The sequence below is a fragment of the Gallus gallus genome, chromosome 1, assembly GCF_016699485.2.
Source record: "Gallus gallus isolate bGalGal1 chromosome 1, bGalGal1.mat.broiler.GRCg7b, whole genome shotgun sequence".
Classification (NCBI taxonomy): domain Eukaryota; kingdom Metazoa; phylum Chordata; class Aves; order Galliformes; family Phasianidae; genus Gallus; species Gallus gallus.
The window spans coordinates 112,438,665-112,451,222 of NC_052532.1; the positions used below are offsets into that span (position 1 = coordinate 112,438,665).

Here is a 12,558-nt window from a genome sequence, read left to right on the forward strand (position 1 = left end):
CACAACTGCCTGCATGTCCACATTGTCTAGGCTGCAGCTGACATTAGACTCCTCAGATCAGCACAGACGTCTTCCCTCTTCCACTGAGGATGCAGAGAGCTTGAATTATCCCACATCTGCCACGGCAAGAGTCTGCAGGGCCAGTTGCCATGGATCAGCAGATACCCGATAATTTGTTAGCCAGCACCAAGTTCTTCATATCTTTAAACTCAGGAAAGGATCTCTTTTGGGATAAGACTTGGCTTTTTAGTGCACATTTGCCTATCACCTCGAGAAACCGGGCCATGGTGCCAGGCACTCTGCCTAGCACTTGGATGCTGTTTACCTCTTTATAACACCTTTTTATTGTTGTTTCTTCTTAAGAATGCAGTCAGCATTGCAGTTCCTCCTCCTCTATTATAAACTGGCATTTTGTGTTCTTCACCTTCTGACTGGAGTGATTATTTCAGACTGTTCTCAGCGCTATCCCTGTTGTTCACTCCAGATTAAGGGCTGATGGTTTGGGGGCTGCTCATTCTGGAATGGGTCTGTGGTGGTATCAAATAAATCACGCCCAGATGGGCTGCAAAAACTCTTCCTTCAAAACACAGATATCAATCAGGCTCCAACCCTTATCTTTTGTATTGCAGCTGCTCTGCTCATCTCCCTCATCCCACCAGAAATGTTTAAAACTTAACCAGAGCCAAGAGAGCTTAAATTAGCTTTCAAGGACACAAGCTCTGCATCATGTTCACTCCTATTCCATTTGTTTACATTCTCCAATAAAGATAGCCCAGTGTTCTCATCCAGTACTTAACTACATCAGGATCAATATGTGCACCTTCTGACGACAGCATGGGTTTCCCCTCTTGTAGCCCCCACAGGGTTGTGATGTGAAGGTGATAACTGGTTTTGGTGCCTTCTAGAATAAAACCTTGCACATGCAGAGGCCAGGGCACACGTCAGCCTCTCAGCATATCTCAGTGGGAAGGCAGGTTGGGTGGCACATAGCATGTGGGAGACTCGGAAAAGTTGATTTAGTGCAAGCCTGCAGCTTCCACGGTAACCAGCAGCGAGGTCCTTGGGGTATGTATGCTCTGCCAAGGAAGATTCTTCTGTTGATGTGATGCTCAGACTTGGTTACCGCATGGGAGTCTTCTGGAGGATCATGTAGTGTGGCACTCCAGTTGACATCATCTTCCTTCTGCTTTTGTCATGTCAGTCCTGTGTGGTTTTACACAGAATTAGCTAATAATTAAAGGATGACAGTCTGCGTGTTGTGCAGAAAGATGACTGAGCATACCAGAGTCCCTTCCTGAGCTGCAGTTTGGGTGCCTTTCTTTATCTGGAAGTCAACTGCACATCCTGAATTAACAGAGATAAGCTCCACCGAATGAAAATTCCTTTCAGGCAAGGTTTAAGGCCCCGTTTCTTGAGGAGATAGGCACTAAACGTGCACTAAAAAGCCAAATCTTATCCCAAAGTACATGCAATGCTGGCTGCCAACACATTGTAAGAGATAGATTTAGCAGATGTGTGTTTTTCACAAACATCAGAATGTTGTGTTGCGTTTGTTGTGTTGTATTTGTCGCGTTGTCACATTTGTATGTGTTGCATTGTGTTGTGCAGTGTTGTGTTGTGTGGTGTGGTGTGGTGTGAAGCGTTCTGTAAGAGAAGCTCTTCCGAGAACAGAACAGTCTTAATATAAGGCAAATCCTTCTGTCTGACTCAGGGTGGTTAAAACAACAACAGAACAAGCCTATGAAGCAATAGTTAGTAGGACAAGCAGGGGCGGGTAGTGAAAACAAATGCAAAATACACAGAGCCTTGAAAAACACAAGAAAGCAGGAAGCCTATAAATACTTAGGGAAATAAAACAAGTCACTGCCCTCGTTTAATTAGCAATTTTTAATAACAGCAGTTTGTTGACTAGAGTACTGTTTACATAGGGCCCAAGTTAAAAATAAATAAATAAATGCAACCAGGAGATAGGGTCATTTTAATCCCCCTATTCCCAGGATGGAAACAAAACTGCTCTGTGCCCATTCATAGCCCAGAGGTGCAGAGATCACCAGGCTTTGCACCTCCTTTGGGGGCTGGCTGCAGGGGGTCGCACCACCGGCACAGCCAGCTGCAGGCTGCAGGGATGCACCAGGGACGGAGACTGCAGGCAGGTGTTTGTCACCTGTTGCACATGGATGGATTCGTAAGAACACGGCCAGCAAAGCTACCACCGCTTCCCTGAAGCATTTCTTGCTGCTGGTAAGAATGCAATTTTCAATATTTAAACTCAAAACCCATTAACTGGGAAGCTAAAATGTAGATTTCCATTCGAGCACAGCAAATGTGCCTGTGAGTTTGGCTGGGTTGGAAGTAGGGGACCAGGACCCACCTCCTGAGTTCAAACATTCCTTCTCAGCAAGAGTGGTGAGGCAGTGGCACAGTCTGCCCATAAAGGTGGTGGAGTCACCGTCCCTGGAGGTGTTCCAGAGCCGTGTGGATGTGGCACTGAGGGCCATGGGCAGTGGGCATGGTGTGATGGGCTGCCGGTTGGACTGGGTGAGCTTAGAGGTCTTTTCCAACTTCAGCGATTCTGTGATTCTACGATGATTCTGCAGTTATTCTCCTCGTGCTCTCTACTGGCAAAATAGGAAACAAGAAGGTCCATTTCATGTGTTTGTTTGTTTTCACGGAGGTTGAGGTCCTCTCTGGAGCTCAGGAAGCTGGGAAACGTTGCTCTGCATTTCTGCTTCCCTTCCCCTGGGGCTGAGCCAGACCCAGTGATGACTTAAATGGTAACAGTGCAGCGTTAGAGGGGTTAAAGTGATGCTGGGGCGTGAGGTGAGAGGGATAAATCCCAAGTGGCTTTTTTCTGTGAACGTAAACGTCCCGGGAGAGCCACAACCATGTAGTTATCTGTCCCATCTGCCATACACGTGTTACTGGTTACTCGCACACACAGAACATATATCTGCAATATGTATATATATTTGCAAAACACTTAACAAATCATCCAGAGACCGGAGGATTTACCCCGCTTGCCAGGACTGCTCACACTGCCACTTCCATTACAGCTATTCCTCTCCAGCGCTCCTAACCTCCTTCGGCACGGCACCTTCATGCCGGCACGCTGTGTGCTCAGGACAAGGCTGGAAAGGAAAAGGGAAGAGCTCGTTTCCCCACCTCTAGGATCAGTCAGAATGAAATACAGCTTTTTTTTTTGTGCGTGTTAATAATAACCAACCCCCGATGAGGAGACGATTTACCTGGGAGGCACTGCAGCTCTCAGCGAGACAAAGCAGCGAACTCCCGCAGCTCCCCCCAGCTCCTCCCTGCCCCAGGGGAAGAGAAAGGGGAGAAAAAAGCAGAGGGGGCCGCTTCCTCCTTCCGAGTGAGGTGTTCCTAAAGGGCTACTGAAACCGCGGGGTGCTGCTCTCTGCCCCCGCCTTACGCCGGGTGCTCAGACAGACGGACAGACGGCTGTCTGCGCCGGGGATCGTCGGCTTGAAAGGTGCGAATGGGAAAGTGCCGCATATGTGCCCGGGGCCGAGATAACATTGTCCTGCGAGCCTTCCCTCTGCATTTCCTGGCGTGAGGTTTGCAAGTGCATTGTGTGGGGCTAATGGCTCTGTTAAGGTGGTGTTCTGCGGGAGGGAAGGGGAGGGGAAAGCAAGGCAAGGCAAGACAAGGCAAGGGAAGGGCAAGTTCATTGCTTATCAATTACCGAATAAACCCCAGAGGGCTGTAATGAATGATGAGAGGAACCAGGCTCGATAACGAAAGATTATGAAAGCCTTCTTTGGCACGCGGAGCCAAGGAGTTGAGTGCTTCTGAAACCAATCTTGGATGAAATGGCCCCAAACACAGAATGTTCCTTTCAGCCCTGGTGCAGTTCAGACCTGCCCCTACCGTCTGGGCTCCCTGTGCAGCTGTGGCCAGCTGCTGGTGGAGATCAGATGACGAGTTACATGAGCTTCTGACCTGGCCCTTCACTGACGTCCCATCTGTAATACCTTGTCCCTCTCTGTTTATGATAGCCCGTGAGGCACCTGCCCAGGTCTATACAATTGCAACACCCTGGGCTCCTACCTACGCACAGCCACAGTAGGCACCCTGCTCTGGGTGGCCTTGCTTGAGTAGGGATTGGATCAGGTGGACCGGAGCTCCCTTCCCACCCAACCATGCTGCGGTTCTGTGGTTGTGGGACTGTCCCCCTACACCCAGGAGCGCTCTGCATGGCCATGCCAGTGGATAACAGCGACCAGGAGCAGAGATTCACGCTGGGCTGCAGGTGCCAAAAGCAAGATGGGGGCTGCTGCTTGGAAGAGGGGCCTGGCGGCCTTTGAAGGCAGTGTGATACTGATGATAGAAGGTACGTGAGGGCTGAAGCTGGATCGATAGCGAATTCAGGCTTTGCTGGTGATTACTGGATTTTGAAGGATTGCTCTGATAAGAAAGGTGCTCCTGCAAGCAGGAACAGATTGGATTTTTTTTCTTCTTTTAAATTATTGGGCTTTCTTGGCTTGAATATATATGTCAGTCTCTCTGTGGTATAAATTAGTCTCAGCTGATGATTTAGACCAGAGATGGTCCCTCTGCACATCCTTTTGTTCCTCACTAACTTGTTTATGGCTGGAGTTATGCTTCCCCCAGGGCCAGGGAGATTGGCTTTCCTATCAGCTTAGCCCTTTTCTGCCCCTCCTGAGGATCCCTTCTTGAGGAGGAGGCTGCAGAGGAAGTGGTTAGCCAGCTGTGTGCCCATATGGCCGCAACGCTGTGAACACCATCCCCCAGGAACAGTTGCATTAAGTCCTCTTTGGATTTTATACTCCTGGGGTTTAAAAAAAAAATCACTGTAGAATTAATAGTTTATCTCTTCTGCATTTGATTACTGCACGAGGACAACAGCCAGTGCCCGACAGGTGTTTTTAGTCACCTCCAAACATGAGACATCACACACAAGTGTGACTTCTCAATGAAAACGCTCCAAAGTGTGTAACTGCCTCAGCAACAGTAGAAAGCAATAAGCCACTGCAAGCACCCTGCTGCACATGCCTTGTACTGCCTTCAGAGAAGGTGGGGAAGGGCCGGGGTGCATGAAGGCAATGCTGCATTTCTCTGCTACGTCCTAATGGAGGACCGCAGACTGCTTGGCAAACAGTGAAATCTCACAGCACAGCCCTCCCGCTACCAAAAGCATGCCAGATGCTGCACCCATTTTACTGGTAGGAGTGTTGAGGCACAGAGAGGTTCTATGGCTTCTAGAAGGAGAAAGCAGCTTACAACAGGAAACTAAGGCTGGACCAGATGATCTCCAGAGGTGCCTTCCAACCTCTGTGATTCTGTGACACCTGGGGTTGCAGAGACCTGCCCAAAGACCCACAGTTCTACCTTTATTTATTTATTTATAGTATTGGTTAGACCAAAAATTAAGACCTAAGAAGGAGGTGCAAGATATGCACCAGGACCACCAGCGCTTCCCCTGCCACCCATAGCAAGCTGTGGCAGATAGCCAGCAGCCGCAGGAGTCACGCGCCATACGCAGAAGCTGGAAAAGGCATGGCTGGTGATCTGCATCCTTGTGGAGGCAAGGAGTGTGAAAAAACTGGACGAAACAGAAACGAAGGTTGCCAGTGCCCTATCACTCCTGGTCCAGCGAGGTCTGAATGCTCTAAGCAAAGCTTTCAGGTGTTCTTAAACCCATGCTTCCCCAAAGCTGTAGCAGCCCACATAACATCACGCCGCAGGCAAAACCAGCTGTCAGCATCCTGGGAGGCCCAGCAGAAACCAGCTGTCCTCTGTCACATGCGTGCCACTGTCGCTCAGCCCCAGAAGGCTGCCTCTGGCAGCTGGGAGCAGCAGGGCACAGTGATGCCGGGGCTGTGGGATGCAGTGCTGCTGGGAGCACAGCGAGCCTAGGATGCAGCTGCTGCCTCTCCTCCCACCACACACAGGATTCCCATCTCTGGGAGGGAGCAGCGATGGAATCGGCATCCTCTTTCTTTTTGAAAGGCAGGGAACGGAGGAGTGGCGGATCCCAAAGTCCCTGCCTCAGCCTGTAGTATCAAACGTGCTTTAAACCCATTGAATGTATGATTCAGTAGCAAACCAGGTCATTTTAACTTGCCTGCCACAAGATGCATTTTTCCTTCTATATAATAAAGTAGAAGCTAAATATCCAGGATCTATGGCTACGGGGTTTTCGTGTTCCCTCTCATCAGTTTGGTTAATTGCTCGTTTCATTTACTAGCTGGGTTTTAACTTTCCTGCGGATCACTTGGCTCTTGAAATTCCATAAGCTCTGAAAGTCAGCAAATTTTGGAAAGCGTTCTCTGGAGGGAAGTCCTGGAACTCATACCACAGGCATCGTTTCCATTTGCGCAGGTTTAGTGCCTTTGCAGAATAAATAAGCATTCACTGTCCTCCAGCCGTGCCAACGTGCCGTGGGTGTGCAGCCTGCCCTGTGCCGTATAGACACCCAAGCATTTTACCTTGCAGGCCCACGCCTCTGTGCACAGGGATTGTGATTGTTACTCAGCAGATGCCTTACAGATGAAATCTTGCTCCAGATCAGCTCTGCCTGGCTTTAGTACACGTAATCGCAAGACAGTGGTACTTGCATCCAAATGCTAACTTTTGTGTGAGGGGAATTGTGGGAGACAAAGGTAACTTTTTGATCAACCCTCCAGCACCCTCTGGGTGCCACTACTGGTTTGTTGGGCTAACAGGATAGCAGCAGCCTTGCAACTTTCTGAGAGTAATGCGCATGTAAACCATGCCAATGGATTGTTAACACATAGGAAGCTCACCTCCATCCTGCTCAATGTGTTTATAAAGCACCCACCCCGTATGTCTCTGATTTCCCTCACTCCTCACTCACAGTGACTGTGTCTCAGTGTCTGGGCACCATTTAAGTGCTGATGCCAGGGCTGTGCACCCAGCTCTTGCAAAGTCTGGGTGCTTATGCTTACCATTAAGGCAGCTGAGCGATCCCTTTGCAACCAGTGAAACTGCTCACATGCCAATATGTATTTGCTTTGCTGCCGTACTGCATAGTGCCTGGAACTGAAGACCTGGTCAGCAGCAAAGCACTCTGAGCTGTCATCTTTACTGCAGGCTTCTTCCCCATAGTCTTCCTTTGCAATGCAGACCTAGTTCTGTATCCACATACAAGATGCACGTAGCTACGGCTGTTTGTTAGTTCCTAGCAGCTCCTGACATGCTGTAGATCCCTTTCATGTGAAAAAAAAGGGTCACGAGAAATCACCATTTAATTAAATAAATGTATCTCGGGTGGATGACCCTTCCCCCAGCTCGCTGCCACCGTGAGAGCCCCACACACACTGCGGCAGCGAGCGGTGTGCCTCGGCACTGCGGCGTGCCCAGCAGGAGAAATTGCTCCTGAGATCATTTAACCTCCCCGGGGAGATGACAGGAAGGAATTAATCTTCCGCTGCTAATCCGTCCTGTGCTGCCGGATCAAGAATTGGCAGCGTCGGGGGTGCCTGCGCGGGGGAACCTGCTGTGGCATTTACCATCCATGCGTGCTCCCTCCCACCGCCTCCGAGAGCGGCTCAGGGAGCGTGGGGCAGAGATTTCGGGAAGCGCCTGCAGTGTGCTGGTAAATGGTCTGTGCTGCTGGGGGGGAGCGGGGGGGCGCGATGTTCCCAGCGCTGCTCCACCATCCAGTCTGTGCCAGCAAGGTGAACGCTTCGGAAATGCCTTGGCCTCAGTCCCATGAGTCAGCCTCGTCACTGAGTTTTGCTGCTGTTTGCCATCTCTTTTATTTTATATTTATTTCTTCCCCGGGGAGGGAAAGTTTCAGTAGGGGACAGGCTCTTTAGCAGGGTCTCTGGTGATAGGACAAGGGGAAATGGTTTCACTAAAAAAAGGGAAGAATTAGATTAGATATGAGGAAGAAGTTTTTTACAGCAAGGGTGGTGAGGCACTGGCACAGGTTGCCCAGAGAGGTGGTGGATGCCCCATCCTTGGAGACACTCAAGGTCAGGCTGGATGGGGCTCTGAGCAACCTGATGTAGCTGCAGGCGTCCCTGCTCATTGCAGGCAAGTTAGAATAGATGGCCTTTAAGAGTCCCTTCCAACTCCGTTCTGTATTCTATGAAAATGTACAAGCATGACCCTGTGTAATACTTTATATTGGGAGTAGCTCTGCAGCTGTTTTGGAAATGTTTTACTTCTGGTGAGCAAAATGGCTTCAATGAACAGTTCAGTGTTTGTGGACAGCCCCCTGGAGAAGGGGATCCGGTTTGTAGGAGTGAGGTGGGGCCCATCCTGAGCAGGAGCAGCACCCCAGGGAAGCAGACAGTGTTCAGGGGCCTGAGGTTTGTGCAGGTGCTCCTTCAGCACTGACTGGATCACTGGAGACAGCTCACATCCCAAACGGCTGCTATTCTTTATTTCTGGGCTGGGACAAAGGGCTTCTGTGTTCCAAACCAAGCAAAGGTTCAGATGATACAAGACAAAAGGGTCAGCTCAGGTGATGAGTGTATTTCTAGCTCAGCTCTTTCATTAACTTTTTCTGCATTGCAATGTTTCTTTCTTGTACACTGAGCATTTCCACTCAGAAATAATATTCAAGCATGCTCAGGGTGACCTGGTTCCGCACTGCGCTTCCAGGCAGCACAGCTGGGTGGGCTGTGGGAAGGCAGAGGAACATGCTAGCATCTTGGCCAGGCTCACAAGTCCAGCAAACCCTAAGCCTGTCTTAGATGCCTGTGCTAGCCCTTGCAGGCTTGGAGCACCCTGCTCTGTAAGTGGCGTTGAGCCAGCACTGTGTGTCAGTAGGCCCCAGTACTGAGTAGGCCCCAGTGCTCCCAGCACTGCAGCCTGGCACTGTGTGTCAGTAGGCCCCAACACTCCCAGCACTGTGACCTGGCACTGTGTGTCAGTAGGCCCCAATGCTCCCAGCATGGCAGCCTGGCACTGGGTGTCAGTAGGCCCCAATGCTCCCAGCACTGCAGCCTGGCACTGTGTGTCCAGTAGGCCCCAATGCTCCCAGCACTGCAGCCTGGCACTGCGTGTCAGTAGGCCCCGGGGCCAGCAATGCAGCCTGCCCCCATGCAATATGCACCCACTGCATGAACCATGCCAACACCACCTGACCAATGTGATTTCACCCATGGAATCATTCAGGCTGGCAGTTGTAAAGGCTGCATATACAGCATTGCCATTTGACAGTCAAGTCACACTCCCCATCGAACACAATATGTTTAAAAACAAGAAACCTGGTGCAAAACAGAAGTAGAAGCAGCAGAATATGGATTTCATTGCAACATTAGAAGCAGCTTGCAGCAAAAGATGGGAGCTCTGTGAAATCCAGAAACAAGCTGCCCATATTATGCGTGATCTTTATTTTAATTTTGAAGAACTGTAATTTGGGGACTTCTACCAAAATACACTGTAAGTGGTATCCTGATGGATGATGTTTTGCCCAGAAGTAACTTTTCTTGCATGCTTCTGAGTCCCGTTTGTCACTTCTCCAAGGTTTCCAGCAGGCTCAAAAGCAAAAATGACAGAGTAAAACAGAGCTGGCTGTGTATCCATGGTGAGAATAACCTCCTCTGGCAACGAAGTGCGATCGGTCCCCAGCCCTAATTACTGCCTTTCTACCCCCTAACAATATGTCTGCACTCGTGTTCCAGGGATACGGGGCTTTCCCTTACAGGGCCTTTGCTGCGTGAATCTTATGCTAGGAGCCACGCTTTTCTCTCTCCCCCCTTAAATCCCTCATAATGCTGGTAGCACGCTGCCGGAGGCTACCCCCTGCAAGCACAACACAGCACACGGCCAAGCAGCGTGCCCAGGCTGAGGCCCTGCCAGCACTGCTGGGAGAAGCTGGAGGCAGCGCCGTGCTGAGCGCAGGCAGCAGCCAGAGCCCTGCGTGTGCCGGAGCTGGTGCTCGCCGTGCTCACTCCGCTTGGCGGCTGCTTCTCAGCAGCACAGAGCAGCTCTGTGTTCACAGCCCAGCCCTCGCGCATTTTTGCTGCATCGGGGTTTTTTTGTTTGTTTGTTTGTTTGCTTTTTTGCATCGCTAAAAACCCGGAGTTGAATCTAGGAGGATCAATCTCACCTCAGAAAGGAGTATACCAAAACATGACGACGCTTTCAGTATCATGGTTAAACTGCAGCCAGGCTGCACTCGGATGCGCTCAGTAGTGATGAGGCTTTTTTTCCCACTTGCATTATGTAAAGGTTAACGGCAGAAGGGCACATTATCTAAGATACAGGGCAGTATGTATATGTAAGGTTAATGATTCTTCAAATAGAGAGCCCCGAAAAGGGCTGTGCAGGTGTAGCCTAAGGAGCCACATAAGCATCAACCAATTATTTTCACATTTCTTCTTTCCCAGCGTAAGCAGCTGGGTCCCGCGCGAGTGTGTCATGACAGATGACAGTGACACGAGCAGACGAACCCCAGGGCGAGCCGCTGTCCTGTCAAGGAAAGGGCAAAGCTGGGTCCCCTAAATACGCCCGAGCTGTGTCACCGACAGCAATTTACGGCCATGGTCAGGCGCCTGGCGTCTGCGCTCGCCCCCAAGAAGCAGGTTCGGAGGTATTTTTAGACGCAATTGCCACCAATGTTTGTCTTCAGTACGAATCTCTGACAAAGGAGAGCCCCGCTGCCCACGACTCGGTGGAGTTGAACATGTTTTGAACCTGGCATTTGAAACGATGCTGAGCTAAGCCGTGCCTACCTGTTCCTTAAGGCTGAGGTCTGCAGCAGCATTAAGCTGTCGAGAGAGAGGGAAAAAGGTTACTCCAATGATTTGTCATAACTGTTTACATTCATTGTGATTTGGCTCAGACGTGTGTTTTATCTGGCTCTGGTCGTGTGGTTCAAAACACTGACGATGGAGGCAAACACACGGTTTCCTCCTTAAGGTGAGGCCAGAAACATTTTAGCCTAAGTGCAGTGCAAAAAGGTTGCCCAATCCATCACCTCCATCGGGAGCTGTATAAACAGGCCGGCCCTGTATGGCGCAGAGAGCACACAGCCTGCAGCTCACAGGGAGGGCTGGTTCCTGTTCTGGCTCACACCACAAACCTGCACTGCAGCACCTCGCGCCTGTGCCTTGCAAACACGGTACCCAGAGCCTGGCTGCAGTTACAAACCCTCACTGCTCGTGCCCCCTTCTCCATCTGAACACCTCATCTGCTGGCAGGTGATGCCTGAACGCTTTGCACTGCTTTGCTAAGGGATGTCAGCAAACAGAAGGACAGAGGCGGTCTGGGCTCTAGGACCAACGGGATGTAGCGACAGCCCAGGGCATGGGCTGGCTAAGGAGAGGGAAAAACAGCCAGATAAAGAGGTCATACGGAAAGAGAGATGATACGTGAAGATCTCTGGCTTCGCAAGATGCCGTGGAAGGAACAGAGAGATGAAAACACATGAGCCACTCGTGCCATCTGCCAGTGTTTGCACAGAAATCCCACCAAACCTAAAACATTGTTAACAATCCATCCAAGCTGCTCAGGTCGCATCCCACCGGCAGAAACACAGAAAGCCCAGGTGGCTCCCAGCCCTCCCACCCAGCACTCCTCCACTGTTGCACAGAGTGGCAGTAAGGACTGACCATAAACACGTAACAAAATCATATTTCCTTGCAATTCTTTCCCAACTGCTGGTTTGTCGGCACTTTAATATCGCAAATGTTGGCTTCACTGAGTTCCACCCCTTTGGGGTGGATGCACAGCAGTGGTTTCACGCCACCACGCCACGCCACGGCTGGGGCCCTGCATGGAGCCCTGAGCCAACTGCACCCAGCAAAGCCACATGATTCCAAAACAGGCAAACTCATCATGCAGAAGCAACAGAAAATACCTTAAAGCGCACCCTCTACCCCCACTTTTCAGCATCCTGCAACATTACCGCTCATAGCCTTCAAACCTTTAGCATTTGTATCCGTGGTCCTCCAGCCACATTGAAGCTAGGATTTGTTTCTTAAAGCATCTGCTGATGGGAGGCGTGTGCGCTTTTGTACATGGCGCTGCAGCTGCGTGCCCCCCAAAATGAAGGCTTTCATAACCGGTGGCTATTTCTGAAAACATCCCATAAGATGCACCCGTCCCGTGCTCACCGTAAGCTGCTCCATCGCCGTGCCCTGCTCAGCTGCGCCCACGTTAGGAGCTACCCCGCATTAAGGGCCGATTTGAATCCCCTGAGAGCCAGCACGGATCTTCCCAATGGGCGGCCTACAATAAAACAGCGCAGTGTAACGCAAAGCGAAGCAACGCAGCACGAAATGCAATAATAAAACGAAATTGCTCGCGTGCCGGGGGGTTCCCATCCGCCACGAAAGCTTTCCTCCAACAGGAGGAGCTCTTCGCTTTGCTGAGACGGTGCCAAAGGAGTGGCCGCGCTTTCGCTGCTGTGCCCCCTCCTCCCCCTCCCGCCCCCGTTTCAGAGGAGAGAGGCAGCTTAATTGATTTGATAACAAAACAAACAGCAGCCGAGGGCTGCCCGCGGCACGGCCCGGCACGGCACAGCTCGGCTCCGTTCTCCTCTGCTCCCCGCGGCCGATGACGCGCCGGGTGGCACCGCGGTGCCGTACCGTGCCG

General features: G+C 50.9%; 1 non-coding gene across 2 annotated transcripts; it reads right to left on the reverse strand.

The window, feature by feature from the left end:
• Positions 1 to 9,241: 9,241 nt before the first annotated feature.
• Positions 9,242 to 12,521, reverse strand: LOC107056538. 2 transcript variants are annotated; one of them, XR_006933445.1, is made up of 3 exons: positions 12,445 to 12,521; positions 12,078 to 12,192; positions 9,242 to 10,730 (listed from the first exon to the last, which is right to left on the reverse strand). It is a non-coding gene; the product is annotated as a basic proline-rich protein-like (transcript). The 2 variants fall into 2 exon arrangements; XR_006933444.1 differs by lacking the exon at positions 12,445 to 12,521 and having other exon boundaries at positions 12,078 to 12,330.
• Between the last annotated feature and the right edge of the window lie 37 nt (positions 12,522 to 12,558).